The following is a 24,563-nucleotide window of genomic DNA, read 5'->3' as shown; positions in this document are numbered from 1 at the left end:
AAGATCCTTTGTGCTCAGATGAATGGGAATGGAATGGACAACACTGCTTCTCTCTCTCTCTGAAAAGATAATCACATCCAAGGTATTCTCCTAAGTAGTTCTGCAGTAACCAGGAGAGTTAGGTGGGAGGATACATTCTACAGAGCACAATAATCTGCTTTCTGCCTGGGAGGGGGCCTCTGAAACACGCACGATCTGAAGTATAAGGTCACCCAATGTGAAGAAGTTACCTGACTTTAGCAGTTGATTCCAATAAGAAAGAGAAGGAAAAACACAAATCTCTTTTATGCACAACTCACTGTCCTATTCTTTCTTGAGCTCATTAACATCTTTAGTACCATCTTGGTGTAGTATCTAGGGATGTTAACATGTATTCTCTTTTGAATTGCCCTTCGCATTGCCCCATTTCTAAAATATGCAGGAGTATCTTCTTTCATAGACAATCGTGCCAACCAAAATCCATGTACGCAAACTCCTTGGCCCTTTATCCACTGAAACCTTAACTTTGTCTGTATCATTCCCTTCCCTGCCCTGCCCTCCTTCATCCCTTTCTATCCCTCCCTTCCTTCACTCTCCATCTGCCTCCTTCTCCTACCAAGACTGAGGCATAGGGCTCTGGCCAGTTGCCTCCTACTGTCACTTGGCAGTCACCTCTTCCTCCTCCGTTAGGTCCAGTTGGGGTGGCTTTCTCCTGAGTGGAACCAGGTTGAGCAGACTGCCGTCTCCTCCAGCACCACGCTGGACTGGCTGCCGCATAATACTTCTTGCTGCTAGAGCACTTTTAGATGTATTTGCAGCCTGTACACACAAGAGAAGAGTCGCTTTTCCAGGGAGTCTGCAATCTAGTCAAGACACAAAGACCAAACAAATAAGGGACTTTAGGTAATCTATTTATTATAGGGAAAATCCACAAAACTATGATCAGGGAGATTTAAAAGCAGCTCAGATGGGGGTTTTGGTGGTGTTTGAATATGGTCAGGGACCATGCTGCACCAACTCAGGAAGTCTATGCCAGGGGTACAGTGCAATAATATGGAGCTGGTGATGAAGGACATGTCCACAGATAAGAGTAGCTTTGTCAGTGAAGGAAGTGCAGTCAGGTGAGTGAGAGAGTGAGTGAGGCTCTTTATGAGACTCAGTCTGATACTCTACACATGGACCATTGTAAGGGGGGCACTTTGATTTGGGGTGAGTTTTCAGGAGGTAGGTGTTCAGAGGTATTCCTTGTAAAATTGACATCATTAAAGAATTTTCATCCCCTTATAAGTGATGAAAATGTTAACAAGAGGAGTTGATTTGGACACTGCAGTCTGCATTGTACAAACCAACTCCCTCACGGCCCACTTACACACGTATATGGACGTCTTTGCGTTCACAAGGCTTTTAAAATCTGCCTCTAAGTGAGAAAGTATCTGTGTAAAAAAAAAAAAACAAAAACATTTTGGTGAGCGCTTAAGCACCAGAGCCCCCATGTAGTTGGTATCTCTGGTATGAAAAGAACAGGGACTCAAACCAGATTACTCCAGAACTGGAAACTGGAGTAAGTAATCCAGGAGTTGCAGTTTTGTGTGTGAAAACAACTGAAGATTAGCCCTCCTTGTCTGAGAAACTTCAGCTCATCACTTACCTTCTCCAATGCTATTAATCATATGGTCCATTCACCAAGAAACGTGCATTGATTTACCATTAATTTTTAAATCTGTCTTGTTAAAGAATCTGTATAGAATTCTTTGTATTCTGGACTTGCTGTTATCAGCTTCATGACCACAGTTAAATTATACTTTTTCCACCAGCTGTCTCTATTTCCCTCACGTGCAGCCTCTCCATGTGGTCCCCATGCCAAAATTATCATAGTTAAGGGCCATACCACCTCCTGGGCCATTCCCATTACCCTAGACTGCTCATACGCAATCTGTGGCTCTCCAGGCTCCTTGCTGTGGCTCTTTTATATCTCTGAATTTTTAAAAGCACATAGGATTAAAGAGGTGGTTAATTTTATATCGGCACGCCTAAAGTAGGTGGCAAACATGGGTGAAAGCAGACAAGTTCACTCTGGAAGTTATCTCACCAAATCTACCTGCACAAGTTACACTTGCACACAAAGTTTCTCTGAAAAGTTTAAAAAATCCAGAAGTATGTGTGCAAGTCCAAGCCCTTCCCCAAATACACTCCTAGGGACACCTCAGCTCAGTTCCGGTAAACTTGCACAGACAGGTACGTTCAGGGCTGGCTTTCATGGTGTGCGACCGGCGCAGCTGCACAGGGCGCCATTGCTCAAGGGAGAGCTTCTGCTCCCTTCCACCCGCACCGTTCCATATGATGTCTGCAGGCAAGGAGACTCAGGAATAATGTGCAGGAGAGAGGAAGCTTCTGTCCGTGGTGGTAGGTGAAGGATCAGCCTACAGGGAAAATGAGGAGGGGAGAAGAAACAGAGGGGGACATTGCTGGGCAGGAAAGGGGCAGGGTAGAGAGAGGAAGGATACTGGTGCTGGGAAGGGGGGATTGGGAGAGAGATTAATTCACTGTGCTAGGGCTACTGCCATTGTTGAAGGAGGGAGTGCTCTTCACAGGCTACCAGTTAAGGCTAGAGCCAGTCCTGCGCATGTTTACCCCCATAGTGGGTGGGCAATTTTGTAACAAGCCACTTCTGTGGCCAGGTGAAGCACTGTTTTACCCATGAAAATGCCTTTGAAGCCACTGTTTTACCCTCTAAATGACTTTAATACTTCAAATAAAATGTGTGTGGCCTTGGCTCTTTGGGACTCAATGCTAAAGTATCCAGGGCAGGAGAGAGGTTACCTATCCGTTCATCTGGAACAGTTCATCTTCCTCTACTTACCCGTCAGTCCACTATCCGCACCCTTCTCGCTTTCACTTACAAAGCAAGACCTCGATCCTCTGGCATCACGTTGTGGTCACCGTCTGCACGCAGTCACAACCGACTGCCAGATCAGGCTCCCGTTTAAGGACATCTGCATGGGCTGATGCCTGTTTTGCTATTTAAAAATTATATATGTAACCCCACCCGATATGCCAGGCTAGCAAGGGTGAGGCCATAAAGTTATTTATACTCTTTGGGGCAGGAACCCTGACTGGCTTTTTGTACCTCCCTTACTTCCCAAGGTGTGGATTCGCTGGACTGGGGGAGTCCTCTCAGGCCCCGAGGTGACCGGGGTGCTTTTCTTACACCTCCCCTTGTGTTTCCCCTGGGGAGGATGCTGGGCTCTGCTGTGAGTGCAGTGAGTGCAGAAGTAAATACTCTGGAGCCACTTGGTTGGTGTCCAAAATAAAAGGCTTGACTGTTAAGCACTGATGGTGAATGTCACAAACCTCAAACTGCAGCAGCACAGAAATCCCTCTTCATTTCCTTTACAGCCTCTTCCTCTCTATCTGTGCAGGACTCACTTATATCAGGGCAAGACACTCTCAATAAACTGCAATCGTCAATAGAAGAGATTAAAAAATCTTTGGATTCCCAAAAGCATAGAGTAGATGAGCTGGAATCTCGTATGATGAATCAGGAAGCAGCGATTGACCACATAGATGCAGACCATATGGCGCTGAAAAAGGAGAATGCTATCTTGAAAGACCATATCGAGGACCAAGAAAACAGAAGCAGGAGGAACAACTTACGGATCATCGGTGTCTCCAAAACAGTGAAAGACCCAGACCTAATCCAGCTCCTACAGGTGATAGTGGAGAGAGCCCACCGCCTGGGATTATGCAATCAAAATGCCACGGCCAGTAATTGCTTAACTGCTTATCTTTGCGGACATAGATAAAATTCTCACAGCGTTCAAAAAGCGAGGAGCTTCTCAGCCGATGAAATATGAGGATGCACGTATCCTACTTTTTAATGAGTAGTCTGCCAAGGACTCGGATGACAGGTGAACCTTTTTGGCGGTCTGCGCAGAACTTTATCAGAGAGGTCTTAAATTCACGCTGCAGTATCCTGCAAAACTCAAAATATATCATGATGGGAAAACAAGTATTTTTCTCTCTAAGTTGCTGGCGCAGAAATTTCTGTCTAGTCTTTCACCTGTGGAGGCTGCAACAGCTAACATGACTTAATCAACATCGTGGTGTTGGCGGATAAAAGTGACTGCTCTAAGAAATTATGTTATTTCAATGTGCACAGCTTGGATGATGCATCGGATTTTATGGAAGAAATGTTGAGTCTTAGCTATAAATGACTCTACTAAATGTTAATGGAATACATTCACCGATAAAAAGAAGGAAAATCTAGTCTCTTTTTAAAAAAGCTAAGACACAAATTGCCTTCCTACAGGAAATCCACATGTCGGACAATGATCATGGGAAATTGAAGATGGATTGGGTCTGCCAAGGTTACTATGTCTCCTATAACACCAAACAAAAGGATATTGCTATTCTAAAGATTGTCCATTTGTGTTAGAAAAGAAGATAGTTGATGCAGAGGGAGAACTTGCAAATCAAAAAATCTTCCTTTGTAATGTATATGTTCCCAATGTTTACAGCCAGCCTTTTTTCACGAATTTAATGACTGAAGTGGGACAGTACTTATATTATAAGCTATTCCTATGGGGCGACTTAAATTTGCCAATATACCCAGACTTAGATTCAAAACCTGCTTGGTCAACCTCTCCTTACAAGCAAACAGAAGGAGTACATTTTTTGATAAAAGAGCTGCAACTACTAGATGTGTGGTGTACATTACACCCTACAGATCTTGCCTCTGTAATGCTCTATGGTGAGACTGCATCTTGAGTACTGTGTACGGTTCTGGTCACCGCATCTCAAAAAAGATATGGTTGTACTGGAGAAGGTACAGAGAAGGGCAACCAAAATGATAAAGGGGATGGAACAGCTCCCCTATGAGGAAAGGCTAAAGAGGTTAGGGTTGTTCAGCTTGGAGAAGAGACGGCTGAGGTGGGATATGATAGAGGTGTTTAAAATCATGAGAGGTCTAGAACAGGTAGATGTAAATTGATTATTTACACTTTTGGATAATAGAAGGACTAGGGGGCACTCGATGAAGTTAGCAAGTAGTACTAATTGGAGAAAATTATTTTTCACTCAATGCACAATTAAACTCTGGAATTTGTTGCCAGAGGATGTGGTTAGGGCAGTTAGTGTAGCTGGGGTTTAAAAAAGGTTTGGAAAGTTCTTGGGGGAGAAATCCATTAACTTTAAGTTGACTCAGGGAATGGCCTCTGCTACTACTGGCATCAGTAGCATGGGATCTTCTTAGTGTTTGGGTACTTGCCAGGTTCTTATAGCCTGGTTGGGCCACTGTTAGAAACAGGATGCTGGGCTTGATGGAACTTGGTCTGACCCAATATGGCAATTTCATATGTTCTTATTCGAGTGTTAATGGATCCTATTCTAGTATAGATTATTTCTTGGTTTCCACCGAATTGGTTCCTAAACTTTTGGCTGCCACTATTGATACTATAACGGTATCTGACCATGCCCCTATTTCTATAGATCTGGCACTTACTCTGCCCAGAACATCTGCCCTTCAATGGAGGCTGCAATCTGCATTGTATTATGATAAAGAATTTGCTACTTATCTGAAATCTAAGTGGGAAGACTATGTGGTGTTTAATGAGACTGGTGATATACAGAGTGAAGTGTTTTGGAATGTGGGTAAAGCTGTGATGAGTGGGCAGATGATAGCGTATATGGCTTATAAGAATAAGCTTAGAGATAAGGACATCTTATCCTTACAAGCTAAACTATGCCTATTAGAGAAAAACATATTCAGACTTTAACCCCTAGTCTCTGTGACGAGATAGTAGCAGTGGCTATGTCCCTTAATTACTTGTTATATCAGAGGGAGGTACAGCATATCCTGCATTTTAAGACCCAACTCTTTCGTCAAGGTAATAAAACAGGCTAGGCTGGTGAAAAACATTAAGTCCAAACATTTCATTACTCAACTGCGTGATACTGATGGAGAAGTGCATACCTCTCATGCTAAAATTACAATTATGCTAAATTTTTACAAAATGCTCTATTCCAAAAAAACAAATAAGGTAGAATCAAGAGATAATCTCTTTGAAGGTTTAGAGTTACCGCAAATCTCAGAACAGCTACAACAGTGAGTAGCAGCTCCCATTTCTCATTCTGAAATACTATATACTATTAATAATCTGCCCTTGGCTAAAGCCCCGGGTCTAGATGGCTTAGGAATGGAATTCTATAAATTAATCAAGTACACAGTGGTTGATCCCCTAAGGAATTTATATCAGACCTGTCTTACCAAAGGTGGGTGGTATTCTGATATGAATCGTGCCCTCATTCAGGGGTAGATTTTAAAAGAAGCGCGATCAGCCTACTTTTGCTTGCGCATCAGACTCAAGCAAAAGTACGCTGGATTTTAGTAGATACGCGCGGAGCCGCGCGTATCCACTAAAATCCTGGATCGGCACGCGCAAGGCTATCGATTTTGTATAGCCTGCGCGCGCCGAGCCGCGCTGCCTCCCCCCGTTCCCTCCAAGGCCGCTCCGAAATCGGAGCGGCCTCGGAGGGAACTTTCCTTTGCCCTCCCCTCACCTTACCCTCCCTTCCCCTACCTAACCCACCCACCCGGCCCTGTCTACACCCCCCCCTTACCTTTGTCGGGGGATTTACGCCTCCCGGAGGGAGACGTAAATCCCCGCGTGCCAGCGGGCCTGCTGCGCGCCGGACCGCGACCTGGGGGCGGGTACGGAGGGCGCGGCCACGCCCCCGGGCCGTAGCCACGCCCCCCGTACCCGCCCCCAAAACGCTGCCGACACGCCCCCGGAACGCCGCGACGACCGGGCCCGCCCCCGACACGCCCCCCCTCCGAGAACCCCGGGACTTACGCGAGTCCCGGGGCTCTGCGCGCGCCGGGAGGCCTATGTAAAATAGGCTTCCCGGCGCGCAGGGCCCTGCTCGCGTAAATCCGCCCGGTTTTGGGTGGATTTACGCGAGCAGGGCTCTGAAAATCCGCCCCTATGGTTTTTCCAAAACCGGGAAAAGATTTAAAGCTTGCTGGGTCCTACCGCCTGATTTCTCTAATCAATGTGGATATAAAAATTTTGGCCTCTATTATAGCTGCCAGCTCGAGCTGTGTGGCCCCAACTCTTATAGCCTGCGATCAAACTGGTTTCATTAAAAACAGGAATGATGTGGCTAATATTCGCAAGCTGCTTGAAGCTTTGTTGTCCTGGGATGAACAAAATCCAAATGGGCTTATTGCCAGCTTGGACGCTGAGAAAGTTTTGATAATGTACAATGGAAGTATACGTTTTGGTTGTTATGGAAATATGGCTTTCCAGAGCATTATATCAAATTGATAGAATTACTCTACTCAAACCTGACTGCCTGCATCAACATCAATGGGGAAGTATCAACATCTTTTAAATTGTAACGCGGTACGAGACAAGGGTGTCCTCTTTCACCACTGCTATATATTCTTACCGTTGAACCTTTGGAACTTAAACTAAAGGCTTCCATGTACATTAGTGGGTTTCAATTGGGTACTCAAGAATTTAAAATTTGTCTTTTTATGGATGACATGCTTTTATCTTTACAAAACCCTGAAGTTGCGTTACCAGCCACAATGTCCATTATTGAGCAATTTGGTTTATTTGCAGGTCTCAAAATTAATTTTTCTAAATCTGAAGCCCTTGCTATTTCCCCTATGCCTCCAAGTAACTGGAGAGGCCCATTTCCTCTAACTTAGTCCAAAAGATCCCTTAAGTATTTAGGTATTTGGATGCCGAGGGATCTGTCCCTATACTCACTTAATATTACAAGTATTAAAGATCATATTAGAGACAATTGGAGGAATGGAAAGATCTCCCTATCTCTTTTTTTGGTAGATGTGCTTTATTCAAAATGGTGTTACTGCCGAAACTATTGTATAAATTACAAATGTTGTTGGTCTGGTTAGCCAGGCCGGATCTCTTGAGATTGCATAAAGCTGGTTCCACCATTTTTTGGAGGGGGAACGAGGTCCCGTCTGAAGTATCGGAAACTTCAGTCCTCTAAACAATACAGTAGGCGGAAACTGCCTCATTTGCATTTTTATAGTATGGTGTGTCAGTTAAGATACTGTTGGGAATGGCATTGTGAACAATACAAATTTGAAGTGCTGACACTAATTTCATATATATTGAGACTTTACAAACCAATAAATATTCTACATGCTCATAATAAAGATTTGCCCTTGAAGGTGTGAATACATATTCTTATAAAGCCAGTTATATTGGCTTGGTGTTTTTTGTGGGCCAAATGGAAGCTGCCTCCTCACGACACTAGGCTGTTAAGCTTAGTGGGCAATCCAGCTTTTTCACCTGGGGTCAATAATTATTACTTTAAATTCTGGGAATCTCGCGGTATAGTACATAGAAATGACTGCAGTAAAAGACAAATCGACCCATCCAGTCTGCCCAGCAAACTCCCACACTTATTTTCCCATACATATCATTTTCACTGACCAACAAGTTCAGGGCCCTTGCTGACAACTGTTTGATTCAAATTTCCTGCCACCCCCTGCCATTAATGCAGAGAGTAATGTGGGAGTTGCATCAAAGGTGAGCATAAGGCTTAATGGTTAAGGGTAGTAACCGCCGCATCAAACAAGTTACCCCGATACTTGTTTACCCAGACTGCACAGATCAATGCCTTGCTGGATGTTGTCTGAATGTAATTCCTCTTTTCTACATTTCCCCCTGCCGTTGAAGCAGAGAGCAACGCTGTATATGCATTTAAAATGATGTATCAGGCTTAATTGGTTTAGGGTAGTAACCGCCACAATAAGTAAGCTACTCTCATGCTTATTTGTTTACCCAGACTGTGATGTTCAGTCCTTGCTGGTTGTTGTCTGAATGCAAATCCTCTTTTCCACATTTCCCCTTGCCGTTGAAGCAGAGAGCAAAGTTGGAGTTGCATTAACCGTGTGAAGACTTATTGAGTAAGGGTAGTAATCACCAGGTAGTAGCCTCCATTCCAGAAAGCCACCCCCATGGCTCTTCTCTTCATTCCCATACTCTAGCCTTTATGGATCCACAGTGTTTATCCCATGCCCCTTTGAAATCCTTCACAGTTTTAGTCTTCACCACTTCCTCCAGAAGGGCATTCCAGGCATCCACCACTCTCTCCGTGAAGAAATACTTCCTGACATTGGTTCTGAGTCTTCCTCCCTGGAGTTTCAAATCGTGACCCCTTGTTCTACTGATTTTTTTCCAACGGAAAAGGTTTGTTGTTGACCATGGATCATTAAAACCTTTCAAGTATCTGAAAGTCTGTATCATATCACCCCTGCTCCTCCTCTCCTCCACGGTATACATATTTAGGTTCTTCAATCTCTCCTCATAAGTCATTTTATGAAGACCCTCCACCTTTTTGATCGCCCTTCTCTGGACCTTCTCCATCCTGTCTCTGTCCCTTTGGAGATAACAGTCTCCAGAACTGAACACAGTACTCCAGGTGAGGCCTCACCAAGGCCCTGTACAAGGGGATCATCACTTCCTTTCTCTTACTAGATATTCCTCTCTCTATGCAGCTTAGCATTCTTCTGGCTTTAGCTATCACCTTGTCACATTGTTTTGCTGACTTCAGATCGTTAGACACTATCACCCCAAGGTCTCTCTCCTGCTCCATGCACATCAGCCCTTCACCCCCCATCAAATACAGTTCTTTCGGATTTCCACACCCCATATGCATGACTCTGCACTTCTTGGCATTGAATCTCAGCTGCCATATCTTTGACGACTCTTCCAGCTTCCTTAAATCCCAACTCATTCTCTCCACTCCTTCCGGCGTGTCCACTCTGTTGCAGATCTTAGTATCATCTGCAAAAAGACAAACCTTAACTTCTATCCTGTCTGCAATGTTGCTCACAAAAACAGGACCATTCCCAACACCGATCCTTGCGGCACTCCACTTAACACTGCTCTCTCTTCAGAGTAAGTTCCATTTACCATCATACATTGTCTTCTGTCCATCAACCAGTTTGCAATCCAGGCCACCACCTCAGCACTCACTCCTAAGCTCATTTTATTCACAAGCCTCCTGTGTGGGACCATATCAAAAGCTTTGCTGAAATCCAAGCAGATGACATCGAATGCTCTTCCTCGATCCAATTCCCTAGTCACCCAATCAAAAGCGTCAATCAGATTTGTCTGACAGGACCTTCTGCAACATAAAACAAATAAAAAAATAAACCCTTTGGGACATTACTTGTGGATGCCATATGATTAATGAAAAGGCAATAAATGTTCTATGCCGGTAATGCCTATTATGATGGCATAATCATTTATTAATAAGTAGGTTATATATTTTGGAGTGATCATATAATGTTGTTTAAAAAAAAGGACCAACCAGCCCATCCAGTCTGCCCTGTTATTCCTGTCCACACTACTAAGGATGCAGGGCTGACCTTAGAAGTGTGCAGGGCCAAGGAAGAATGAATTGCAGCGGTGACCCAAGAATGCTGGCTGGCAAGAAATTACAGAATTGGGGTTAGGGATACTATGGCAGTGTGGGACAAACCAACGTGCAGGACCCAGGGCAGTTGCCCTGTTCACACCCTCTCTCCCCCCAAGGACAGCCCTGTAAGCAGATATCCCAGCTGCCAGCCATACAGAAATAACATTTTTTAAAATGTTCTCTTTATCAGATCTTACAAGATATCACAAGTATGGCTTGCAAAAGAAATTGAGGTAAGATATAGAAATAAGCAAAAAATAGAAAACAGAATCCTTACTTTTGCTAGTGCAGATGGCGTTCAGGAGTGGACGTGAGCGTGAGCCCTTGGGCCAATGCACAACCCCAGGGTAAGGCTCCAAGGTATTCGCCATGGGTAGGCAAGCGCATCTGCGCACAGGCTGCACAGAAGCTTGGAGACTTGGAAGACTTGGAGACTTGGAACACTCAAGCCTCCACTGAACCTGCACACACAGGAGTGAGACCCAGCAACACAATGTGGGTCTCTAGTGTAGCCATCCGGCCACTCGATAGACCTTTCAGACTTGCCGCTTGGGAACAGCTCGAGAGTCAGGACAGGCGAAGGCTGAGGGCACAAGACTTGGAACTTAGATGAAGGCACTGAAGACTTGGAACTTAGATGAAGGCACTGAAATCCAGGAACTTAGATGAAGATTCAGATTCAGGATTCAGGTTCAGAAGGAGCCCTGCGTCACAGCGCACCCTACAAAGCCCCCTACAAAGCCCATGGACTGGTCACAGAACACGCTGGATGCGTAGCAGACTCTGGATTTACACCAAGATGAAGGCTTGGCATTGGAACATGACAAAAGTGCTGGGAAAGTCCTGTCCTGCTGCGAGTCCTACACAACCCATGGGCTGGTTGCGGATCACGCTGGATGCGGAGCAGACACCAGACTGAGACTTGGACATGGACAGAAATTGGAACATTACTTGGAACATGACTCAGAATGAGGAACATGGCTTGAAACGAGGAACAAGGTGATCCGCTGACTGGACAAACTCCACAAGACTGGAACTAGGAACAAGATTAAGAACTAGGAACTTGGAAATTGAGACATGGAACTTAGAGCTTTAAACAAAGATGGACTCCGAGGACTTGGCCTAGCAAAGACAGACTTGGGGCCAGGCCTTATGCCAGGAGGCACCCCCAAAACCCGCCATGGGCTGGTCATGAACCACGTTGCTGGCATGCCTGGAGGAGGGATGAGAGAGGAACTGGAAGGCAGAATTTGGAATGAAAACTGGAGCATCACAAGAACTTGATTGAAGACTTGGAAGACGTGACACCAGGATCAAGCGAGGACTCGACATTAGGAACGAAGACGCAGGAACCATCAAGAGAACATGGAACAGGCAACATGAAGGAGCTCCCACGAAGAACAAGAAACAGAAGACCTTGAAGAAGCAAAGACTCCTGGAATGAAGAGATGGCACCAGAACTCCAGGAGCAAGGCAACTCCTTGCAAAGGCAATGTTGAACTGACAGAGAAACCCTTTTATAGGGCCGCAGGTGTGACATCATCAAGAAGGGCTGCTGGGATTTTCCTGCTGTGGGCTCTTTAAATTCCTAGCATAGATGCGTGCACAAACCTAGGAATGTTGGATGCAGAAAGAACACATCAAAAGAAGGGGGTATCATTAGTCAAAATTAGTTCACAGTGTGTGAGGGTTCTGGAATACGTGGGTTTCCAAGGGCTTATTTTTTGTGATTAATATCGGATGCAGAAAGAAGCCAGCAGCAGCATCGGCAAAACTCCAGCCACGAAGGACAAATGGCAGCAGCAGCCCCACCAACGCAAGGCAAAACAAGACGGCGTTCCAAGCCACATGGATACCAGCAGCTGCTCAGGAAGACAAAATAAAGCAGCACCTCGGGCCGTGCTGGCTGCTGGCAGTGTCGGGGGTGAGTGAACCGCTCGCGGGCCTGTCCCGTGGGTGGAAAACACAACAGAAGATTCTATGCCGGTGGTGCCTATTATGATAGCATATTGATTTATTAATAAATAGTTATGTAATTTGGAGTGATCATGTAATGTTGTTTGAATTGCTTCCTTCAAACTGTTTTGGGACACCGTATTGTGTGTTTGGACTGGTCCTCTTTTTTTGCCATCATCTACTGTGCTATTATATTAATTAGGTTCATACAGTATATAAGAATTAGACACAAAATGCCAAAAAGCCTGCAAGTTCGTTTGCAAAACTTTTTCTGTGGAATTTCCTCCCTTTACAGAAGGCTTTGAGAAGCCAAAGGATATGGCAGACATTGCACTAATTCAAACCTCTGCCAGCAAACGGCCTGACGGGTGTTTTGCACATATTTTTTAGTCCTCAGATAACCCAACCTTAAAATCTGGCCCTTAGTGCATGCTGGAAATACAATCATACTTTGGACATTTCATTCTGACTTGAGAACATTAACTATCCAGGCAAAGGCAAAATCATGACAAAGCAGAAGGTGGGGACCAATGGATGTTACAACATTTTTCGTAAAGCTCTTCCTTTGTAGGCTGGACAGTGGAACGTTAACTTTGGAGCAGCAGGTAAAAGTGCCCCATTTCCGCTATCCATTTGCTCATGAGTCATTTGGAAAACCCCAATGTCCTGTTATATTGTTTGATCGTAATGGACAATGGGATTATGGGGCTGCTCATGTCACAGCTGGACCTTGAGTTTAAAGATAGGCATGACGTATTTATATTATTTACTGTGTCACGCTTTGAGTATGGTTTTTAGAAAGGCGTGAGATACTGTAAGTCAAACAGATAAGATAAGATAAGGGTATAACTCTAGCTTTAAACAAACTCATCTTCACAAGACACATCATAATGTACACAGAATAATGAAATGGGCGTTGGGGTGAGGGAGCTGTTGTCCAATGTTATTGTATCAGCTGAACTTTCTATTGCAGCTGTCTGATTAGAAAGAAGGTTAAAACCTTTTTACTTCAAAGATTTGGATAAAGGTTAGAGTCTAGATTTTTCCAGAGAAAGCTGGATGTTCTAGAAAGTTCCTTCTGACCTCCCCCCCCCCCCCCCCCCCCAATGAGTTGAAGATTTTGGGTTTATAAGATAGGTATTAATTATTATGTTTTATCTATATTTGATTTATGTTTATTTTTCATTTTTTATTTTTCTTATAATGATATTTAGATGTTTTAAAATTTATTTTTGGTTTTTTATATTATGTTATTAATACAACATTTATGTTTAACTTGCATATTGTTTTTTTGTTTATTTGTTTTAAATCATGTGAGTTAGTTTGTAACCTGGAGAAGCGATTTTTAAAGAATTTAATTTTAATTCTTCAAAACAATGTGCAAAACCCAGGAGAGCTACAGAATCAGCAGACTTGTTTTTCTTGCTGTTTTTCATATCATGGAAATGATGTCATGCACCCTTCTGAATCTTACAGCACACCAGAAATATGTTTATGCAATCAATTAACACAAGCTATCCTGCTTGTGTTAATCAGGCTAAAAACAAATCATAAAGCCAAAATGCACGATGGGGTGATTTTCACAACTCAAAAATAGATGAAAGAAGGACACGCATAACAAGTGAAATGGAATGGAAATGTATAAATCATTATTAGCCACTCAGATTTGGAAAAGCCACCATATCCCTGGGAGTGAACAACAAGGAATGGCTCTGCTCTTAGTGACCCACACTGACCACTGTTGGACAGGAGGCTCAATTGACCTTTGGTCTGATCCAACTTGGCATATCTTATGTTTTTATGGTCCATGTTTTATATCAGGGGCATATCATTAAATGCGACCTATCTCCAATAATATCTCACTTTGATCCAAGCCTTATAAACTGGCCTGTCCATGTCAGGCTTTGCTAGTCCCCCTTGTTCAAAATGATGTTCAATTGGATGCCATCATTAGGAGAACATATGAGAGGTGTTTTGCCTTTTTTAAAAAGTTTTTCTATTTTTATGCATGGCAAAAAATATATTTGTAAAGAATGTTTTAAAAATGTTTTCTATTCTGTTGAGATGACCAAAGATTACAAAAGTTCCTGGTGGATTTCTGCTCCATTTCAGTTGTTATGAGTGGTCATCTTACATCTGTTTTTGAGTGGTGAAAATCACCCTTTCATGTTGCCCTTAAAGCAAAATTTCAACATACTATGTTGAAATGCTTCAGCACAAGTGTATTGTTTTAATACAGAAGGATTACAACCACAATTTGAATTTATCATGCATATTGGAGGTAATTTTTCAAAGACTTTTACACGGGGGCTGTGCATGTAAAATGATCATATATATACATAAGCAGCCTCTGTGAGGGAATATTTAGAAGGGTGGGTGCACACTCATACTGTTGCTGCAGTGTATTTATTTATTTGTTTATTTATTTATTTAAAATCTTCTCTATACCGTCGCTAAGTTATATACCATCGCAACGGTTTACATGTAGGCACATATTTAATGTAGGTAAAAGTGTACTATAGTACATTCTAACAGGTGCCGTCAAAGGTTCGGTTACAATATATCATTAGACAAAATAATTTTTAGAGAAGTGGGTCATGACCGAGTGTACTGAAAGTACTTTTACGGGTAAATTTATCATATATAGTGTTATCAATATGCTAGTTGTGATGTGGGGTTCATAGACTACTCTAATGTGTAGAAAAGTATGTGTGCAGAAAGAGGGCATTTCAAGGGCATTCTGGGATGTGGTTTGGAGGTATGTGCACATTTAAGAGTTTTATAAAAGGAGTTATGTACTTACATCACCAAACATGCGCGCACGGTTTTATGCCTGCTCAAGTCATGGATATTAAATCTGACTTCTCTTTTGTCTGCAGTTTGTATTTGTTTTGGTTTTTGTGGGGGGGAGGGGAAAGGTTGTTTCTGGAGAAAGTGGTGGAAGGTGTGGGCGGACCGGTGGAGGGTTTGGATGAACAGGTGAAGGTCTAGGCCAAATGGTGGAGGTCTCAGCGTACTGGTGCATGGAAGTACACGTACAAGTAAATATTTTTGTAAGCGAGATGCACGCATACATCAGCCAACTTTATAAAATAGCCACATCCGTGCATAAACTGAGGGTTATTACGTGCATATGTTACAATTATTTAAAGCGTAAAATATTTGTACTAACTTTTATAAAACAGGTGTAAACTGTATGGATCGCTGCATTAAAATGATGTGTTTGTGCTGAAACATACACACATACATTTGGTTCCCGTTTAAGTGTAGAGATCAGATATATTCATTCAGTAGATCTTGACACCTGTGTTGATACTCAAATGATGTATGTTGAATCCTGGCATCTTCTGCTTGTCATAAGATATATCAACGGGTGACCCCCACAGCCAGATGGATTTTAAGGGTATCCATCATGATGGTGAATGAGATAAATCTGCATACATGGCGACTCCGTCTATACAAATTTATCTCCTGCATACTCATTGTGGCTATCCTAAAAAAACAGACTGCGTGCTCATAGACAGGTTTGGGAAGCCCTGCTGTGTGCTGTTGTATACCTGTCAAGGCAAATAAATAGATCATTAAACCATGCCAGGACTCACCCTACAGCTAACATTCCCAAAACGTGATTCTCCAGGCACCACCGTGTCCCAAAAGTCTTGCAGGAGAGGGTCTGAGCTGAAACCCCCCAGTGACTGGGACAGGAAAATGAAAAGACTACAGGACAAGCCGACGTGTACCAGGAAATTGCTTTCAGCATCACAACTTAATCTCTAAACGTGCAAAAGAAACATGGCATCTCAATTTGGCTTTCGAAACAGTTTCATTTTCTGGTAGATCCTAGGACTTTGTTGTATCATAGTTTGAAAGTGTGTTCCGCCTAGAAGATAAAACCAACTACCTAAACTGGGATTGGTGCTATCAACTGTTTATTTCCTCCCAGAATTTCTGCAGGTTGTGATACTGGGCCAACAAAATCCTTATCCAAAGAAAATGCTGACATCTGAAGATGGGACCTAAGTGGTCTTGAATGCTCATCCAGTTTTTCTTCAGGTCTAATAGGATCACTAGAAGTCTCTCTCTTAATAGAATCACATCCTGAGAAAGATAATGGATTTTTACATTGGATTTCCCCTGCCACCTGCCTATCCCTCAACACAAACACACACTTCACAGAAAGAGGGGGATTAATGTTCTATTCTTTTATTAATAACACGAAGATCATTAGGCAACACAACTTTGTGGAAAGCAGTGGGACATGGTGTGGAAAGATATGTAATCACTAACAGAAGCACAATCCCCTCACTATTAACAATATCCAAACAAAGAGAGGAAACAATCCAATTTCTCAATAACCACTAGCAAAAAATTATTTAACAAATAGGGACAACGTCATCAGACTTTAGTACTACACATTTAATCCACTGTCTCTCACCACGCAATGCGCCACAAACAGCATCAGCTGCTTAAAAGCACTGTAATGTAATCACTTGACATTGTACCCAACATTTAACCACCCATTTACCCATCTCCTTAACCCAATTTTCACATACCAACAATAATTTTTTATTTTTATTAAACTGACATATTTTATATTAAAAAAAAACTTAGCTCCCACTGTAGCGTTCCAAACACCGCCCCAACATGGACCATGTTTCGGCTGTCTCCAGCCTTCATCAGGGGACACCTTGTATCAGCATGCAATCCAGATGCCTCCTTTACCCATTTATTATCCTAAGATAAAAATACCATTAAAAACATTCTCACCAAAAAAACATTCATACATCTTCTATTAAATACCGTGTATCACCCACTCTCCATTATATTACTTACTTTAACAACAAAGGCTATAACCATCGATTGAACAGTCAAAATGTTATAGTGCAACAGCCGAAACATGGTCCATGTTGGGGCGGTGTTTGGAACGCTACAGTGGGAGCTAAGTATTTTTTAATATAAAATATGTCAGCTTAATTAATAAAAATAAAAAATTATTGTTGGTATGTGAAAATTGGGTTAAGGAGATGGGTAAATGGGTGGTTAAATGTTGGGTACAACGTCAAGTGATTACATTACAGTGCTTTTAAGCAGCTGATGCTGTTTGTGGCCCATTGCGTGGCGAGAGACAGTGGATTAAATGTGTAGCACTAAAGTCTGATGACGTTGTCCCTATTTGTTAAACAATTTTTTGCTAGTGGTTATTGAGAAATTGGATTGTTTCCTCTCTTTGTTTGGATATTGTGGAAAGATATGTGTGCCTTTGGCATCTCAAGAAATGTCATAATTTTCATAAACTACAAAACTCTCAGTGTCTTAGTGCTTGAGTGTTAGGAAATGGCTTATGCAATAAGGAGTAAAACATTATAATTTCAGAATGTATTATGACTTGACAGGGAGTGCCTTACCTGTCCATTGCAAAACACCTAAGGTGTACCTGTAAGGCACGAGGCCAAAGATCAAGTGACTCCAGAACCTAAGAAGTGTAGTAACATCCTTAAACCAAAAGCCTCATTTCCAAGATTGCAATAGTTTTGTTTGTTTGTTTTTTTTTTAAATTTCTTATTATTTCTCCAGAGCTGCCCTTCTTCTTTCTTTGGATATAATCAGAGGGCTCAACGGGTGCCCCTAGAAGGCAGAGGCCGGGAAGCTGCAGCGGGGCCACAGGAGATCCAGAATCAGGGAAAGGCCAGGGGGGGTTTACCCTCCTGTGGCTGGGTAGTTAGACATGCCCTCAGAAGGGCCCATCGATTCAGCACAGGTCGCGCCCTGAATGGTGATAATAGATAAGGAGAGCAACAGAGCTACACCTTTGCTGGCACAAGAGATTCCTGGGATACGTCCTCCGGAACCTAGGCTCGTTCCTGTGCTACATTCAGTTCTGAGGTCCTGCTCCAGTGTTCCTGCCCCAGTCTCTCTCTAAATGTTTTATTCTTATCAGGGCTGGGACTGGGTGCATGGTGGGGGGGTGGGGAGAGGCGAGGGGACGGCTGCCCCGGTGTTACAACTGCAGGTCGAGATGCCTCCTGTGTGAGAACAGGTTTTACCATTCTTGGCTCAACCTTCATCCAGCAATCCATCCTCTTCAGGAATGTCTCTTCCTAATGTGACGTTCACTAATGACTGGATGTAGCTTGACACCCCCAGGTGTAGAGGAGTCCAAGACAAGACCACCACAGAACCAAATCGTTTGGCGGTGAGCCTCAACCAGGGATCTAAGGAAACCTCTGACTCCACCATCTTTATCCCCCATAACACAGAATTTAGGAAACTGCATTTAGTGCCTTCATTTATATAGAAACGTAGAAAATGATGGCCGATACGGACCATAAGGCCCATCTGATCTGCAGTTTCATTCCTGTTGATCTCTCTCTTTCTCTTTTCTTTGGAACTAGGGATCCTCTGTGCTTATCCTAGGCTTTCTCGTTATCATTTCTGTCTTCACAACCTCACTTCCATGCATCCACCACCCTTTCTAATGAAGAAATGTTTTCTGACGTCGCTCAGCGCAGTATTGAAAATATACCAGCCTAGCCGAGCGCGGCGGTCACTTTCCGGAACCTTCCTGATGTTCCATCTGTGAAGTTAGCGCCTTTAGCAGAGTTCCAGAACCCTATGTTTGGGGTAGGAGGGTCCCTGCTATGAGATTCCTTGCCAGAAGAGCTCAAGAACACATCATCGCTGATTTGTTACAGAAGGCACGTCAAAGCCTATTTATTTAATCAGGCATTTAATAATTATTGTTTCTGCTTTGACTACAGCCCTGAAGGTAGATAGCCTTCTAGGCATTGCGAGCACCTTATTAGAGCAGAATGTTTTTCACATAAACTCGTTATGTGACTAGAATATAGCAACGTAAGTTGGGGGCATTCCTGGAGTGGGCATGAAGCATTCTGGGGAGGAGCGGAGTTAGCCGCATAACTTATATGGCTAACTCTGGTCGCACTGTAGGGCTGTCCTAAAGTTATCCACATGTACTTAAATTTAAGATAGCTGGGATTATTCAGCAGCACCCAGTTGTGAGCCGTATATCTATATCCGACTAACTTAACTTACCTGCTCTGCGACTGGATATCAGCCCCCTTATGCCTTGGAGCTGAAGCCATGGTAGTGTGGGTGATGTCATGTGTTTGTTATGTCTGCAGTAACAATGTTTGATTTGCTTTCGTTTTATTGTTATTTTATAGTGTTGTATAATTTTATTTGGCAATTGAAAATTTGGGGAGAGTGATAATTTAAACTGCCTGCATTGATGCAAACATGGCAGGCAGTTTTTATCCTCAGGCTTGCACCAATAATCAAAGCAAACATGCACGGGTAGTTTTGCTTTGATTATTGCCCCTGTAGAGAGTGCCTGCAGAAATCTGCACCTCCTTTTTCTGCAGCTACTTTTTCCCAGGCACATCAACGCGTGGGGTTTTGGAGATCCCAGACCCAAGGCGTGCTGTTGCCTCACCTGATCTAATCTCACCCATGGGACCACCTCCCGAGTATGCGGGTAAAAGTACAACTCATTGAACATCACGCACACTTTTATTCACACACACAGGGTAAACAATTAAAAAAAAACCACATCTCTGCAGATGAAATACTGTTTTATTCAAGGAAATGCCATCCATGTCTTATATTTTGGTTCGTTTTCTGCATCTCTGGTCCTCACAGTTTGACCTCACAGTTTCTTCCAGCTCAAATGGAAGAAGTTTCTACTGAGCTGCAGAGCCATACGTCTTCATTCTCGCCTACCTGGCGTTGTCCTTTCCCATTTTATATCCTCTTCCCAATTCAGCCTTCACAGCAATAGTCCCTTGGTCTAGAACCCCAAATCAAGGCTCCCTCCAGAGTCTGGCTAGTGCGGACCCTATGTCTGGACACTATGTGCTGCTGTTGAGGGGACCCTACTGCATCCATAGCATCCTCCAGCACCAGCCGGCCCAGGGAGCAGAAACCAGGCCCAGAGATCAAACCCAGGTCCTTCGCATGGCAGCGTCTTTACTGCCTCCACCTCAAGGGCTGCAAACGTTGCCTCCGCAGCCAACCCAAGCTGCGGAAAGCCCCCTATCCGGGAACTGAACCAGGAACCCTCCGCTGAGCCACTGGGTTGGCTCCACCGACGCATATTCATAGGGAAATTCTGTGTGCAGCTTTCCTTTCAAAATGAGCTTGCAAGCAGCCCGGGGGAGTTTGAAAATTGTCTCTAAATGTTTTATTCTTATCAGGGCTGGGACTGGGTGTAAGGGGGGGGGGGGGTGGAGGAGAGGCGAGGGGACGGCTGCCCCGGGTATCAAGCCCAAGCAGAGCTGCTTTTATTTATGGGCATAAGCAGACGTGGCACAGCCCCGAGGATCCTGTTGGTTACTGCCACAGATCTCAGGCAGCAGCAGCGCCCCTCTCCTCCCAGGGAGAAGGCACAGAGCTAGCTGGAGCAGGCAGAGCACCGTGCAAAGCACAGCAGAGCCCTCCGTCATCCAGCCCCTTCTGCTTTCTTCTCCATCCCCTTCCTCCTGTCTCCAGGGAACCGGAATGGAAGGAGAGAGGAGTCTGAAACTGGAGTGGATAAGCAGAACAAAGAAGAATAAAATTCATTCTGCATATTTCTGTTTCCACTTTGTGATCCTTATTCTGTGTTTTTGGAGGGGGTCTGTGTTCTGTACGTGCGACGGGGGTGATGCATTCTGCCAGCCTGCAGGTTCGGTGCAGGGATCTCCAGCAGCCCGGCTTCTCCTGTTCTCCCACCAGAAAGATGGATTAGTGATTTAGGGCCAGGTGGAATATTTGCGGTGCTGCTTTTTCATACAAGGCAGTTGTTTGAGTTCTGGGAGCTCACGCTGTGTTTGTTAAGGCAGGTTTGCTATATAGGTGTAACCCCCCCCCCCCCCTCCCTCTTATCTTGGGGATCATCTTCAGAACCGCAGAGGGACGTGAGGGCCACCGCTGCAGCCCTGGAATCAGGTAAGGCCCAGCAAGGATCGCCCAAGTGGGGACCGGACAGTCTCTGGGAGGCCCAAGGAAAGACTTTACCAACAGCGCAGCGCAGTCCAATGTCCCCCACCAGTTCTTGTTTCCAAAGGCAGATAGGAGGGTCAGCAGATTCTGTCAATAAGTCTCAGGAGATGAAAACTCTGTCAAGTTTCACTCTTCCTGAGCAGCAAGACCCACGGGGCAATGTTCTCCACGAACTCTTCAAAGTCCTGGAGCTTTGCCCCTTTAGTTGATGGGGTGTGCCCTCCCTCTAGTACGCTACCAAAGCCCGGTTTTCCTCAGCCTGGAATCTTTCCCTATTCCTGGCTTTCAAAAACCCCGGGGGGTGCCTCGCAGGCCCCGCCTCTTCTCAAGGCTCGCAAGACAACAAGCAAGAGATGCCTGGGGGCATCTTATAAAGAGCTCTCACTAACCCCAACCCGTTCCCCCCCCCCGAGGAGAGAATGCGTTACCTCATCCTTTTACAGCACCAACCTCTCACCCCCGCTCCCCCCCCCCCCCCCCCGAACTCTCCCTCCCCTACACAGGAAGGATGACGGCAATGCACACAGCCCTGCAGTCTGCACCAGCTCTGCACTAGCAGCACTCTCTGTCCTCTAAATGACCTCTAAGAGAGCAGACGCCCTCTGTAACGCACTCCTGACTTGCCCTGGAGAGCTGGACCCCCTCCAGAAATCTTCCAGAAACATGTCACTGACCCTTGGTAGGGTTACATAGGTCCTGAGTGCCTTTTTGCAGGGTTTTGGGTTACTTAAGGGTGCCTGGTAATTGAGGGACTTGGTGCCACTGTTACGGAAGTGACAACATAATTGGAGTGTCTTTCCTAAGGTGAGTAGAAAGGGGAAAAAATTCCAGTTCAGCCCACCCAGCCGTTTCAGAGATTTAGCTTCAATCGATGTAACATGGATTTCATTTAATTAATACATGTAGGTATTTCTTGGTCTTTTTTTTTTTTTGTAGTCTGTGTCCCAAAATTCACAGAACACACATTCATCAGACACTGCGACATGATTTCTGAAACGTATTTTACTCCTGGGGGAATTCTGCGCTACTGTGGAATGCAGAATTTGCGCAGAATTCCCCATCTGCGCAGAATTGCCAAATTCTGCGCAGAAAATAGCAGAGGAGACCCCGGCATGCCGCGAACAGAGTGCGTCCCATGGCACACTCTCCGTTTGCGGTGAATATGAAGGCCTGGTGTGCCATTCACGGCACACGGGGGGCCTTCGTCTTCGCCGTAAACGGAGTGCGTCCCGCTGCATGCCAGTGACAGAAAATGTATGTTGGGGAGAGGATGGGAGGGTGAGAGAGAGCAGGAGGGTGCGAGAGAGAGCATGGGGGGGGGTGCCGGTGAGAGAGAATGTGTGTGTGAGAGAGGGGAGGGTGACAGAGAGCATGGTAGGTAAGAGGGGGGTGGGGAGGGTGAGAGAGAACAGGAGGGTGTGAGAGAGCATGAGAGGTAAGAAAGGGTGGGTGGGGGGGGGATGCTTGAGTGTGGGTTTCAGAGAGAGGGAGCCGGTGAGAGAGGAGAGGGGGTGTGGGGGAGGGTGAGAGACAGCGTGGTTGGTAAGAGGGGGAGTGGAGGGGATGCTTGAGTGTGGGTTTCAGAGAGGGAGCCTATATGAGGGGAGGGTGACAGAGAGCAGGAGGGTATGAGAGAGAGCATGGGAGGTAAGAGAGGGTGGGTGGGGGGATGCTTGAGTGTGGGTTTCAGAGAGAGGGAGTCTATATGAGGAGATTGTGAAGGAATGTGTATGTGTGTGAGAGATTGGGAGCTTGTGTGTATGAAAAAGTGATTGTGTGTATGTGAGGGTGCAAGCCTGTGTGAAGGGATTGTGTATGTGTGAGCCAGAGCCTGTGTGAAGGGCTGCGTGAGAGAGAGACATAGGTAGCCTGTGTGAGGATGTATGTGTGAGTGAGAAAGGGAGCTTGTGTGGGTGTGTATGCAAGAGAGAGGGCCCTGTATGAGGGGATGTGTGTGTGCGAGAGAGTGAGGGAGCCTGTATGAGGGGATGTGTGTGTGCGAGAGAGTGAGGGAGCCTGTATGAGGGGATGTGTGTGTGTGTGCGAGAGAGTGAGGGAGCCTGTATGAGGGGGTGTGTATGTGGAAAGGACACTACTCTTACAGTGAATTTCTAGGGAAATTCTGCTCAAAATATTTACAATTCTGCAACTTTAAGTAATAACTTTTTTCTGTAATAATTTAAAATGTAATTACTTAAAGATTGTCATGTAAATTGTGTTATTTTGAGTAATATAAAGTTTTCAGAATTTTACAGAATTTTCAGTTTTTGTGCGCAGAATTTTAAATTTTTTTGTACAGAATTCCCCCAGGAGTAGTATTTATACTTTATATATGTGGATATATATTTACAAAACAAAGTTTAATATTTAAAAGTTTGATTTTATTTATCTACTGTTTTTCAGGCACTTCAGACTGGATTACATTCAGGTACTGTAGGTATTTCTCTGTACCCAGAGGACTCACAATCTTTCAGGTAGATTTTAAAAGTGTTGTTCTTGCAAAAATGGCCCCATACATGCGCAATATGAATTTTAAGGAGCTGTCACATATAAGGAGCATAAGAACATAAGAAATTGCCATGCTGGGTCAGACCAAGGTCCATCAAGCCCAGCATCCTGTTTCCAACAGTGGCCAATCCAGGCCATAAGAACCTGGCAAGTACCCAAACACCAAGAAGATCCCATGCTACTGAGGCAATTAATAGCAGAGGCTAGTCCCTAAGTAAACTTGATTAATAGCAGTTAATGGACTTCTCCTTCAAGAACTTATCCAAACCTTTTTTAAACCCAGCTACAATAACTGCACTAACCACATCCTCTGGCAACAAATTCCAGAGCTTAATTGTGCGTTGAGTGAAAAAGAATTTTCTCCGATTAGTCTTAAAAGTGCTACTTGCTAACTTCATGGATTGCCCCCTAGTCCTTCTATTATCCAAAAATGTAAATAACCGATTCACATCTACTCGTTCAAGACCTCTATCATATCCCCCCTCAGCCGTCTCTTCTCCAGGCTGAACAGCCCTAACCTCTTCAGCCTTTCCTCATAGGGGAGCTGTTCCATCTCCTTTATCATTTTGGTTGCCCTTCTCTGTACCTTCTCCATTCCAGGGTGAGTTCAAGACATAGATGTGTAAGCCCCAAATTTTGCAAGGCTGACCATGGGC

Source organism: Rhinatrema bivittatum, chromosome 4 (assembly GCF_901001135.1).
Source record: "Rhinatrema bivittatum chromosome 4, aRhiBiv1.1, whole genome shotgun sequence".
Taxonomy (NCBI): Eukaryota; Metazoa; Chordata; class Amphibia; order Gymnophiona; family Rhinatrematidae; genus Rhinatrema; species Rhinatrema bivittatum.
This window is presented reverse-complemented; position numbering follows the sequence as displayed.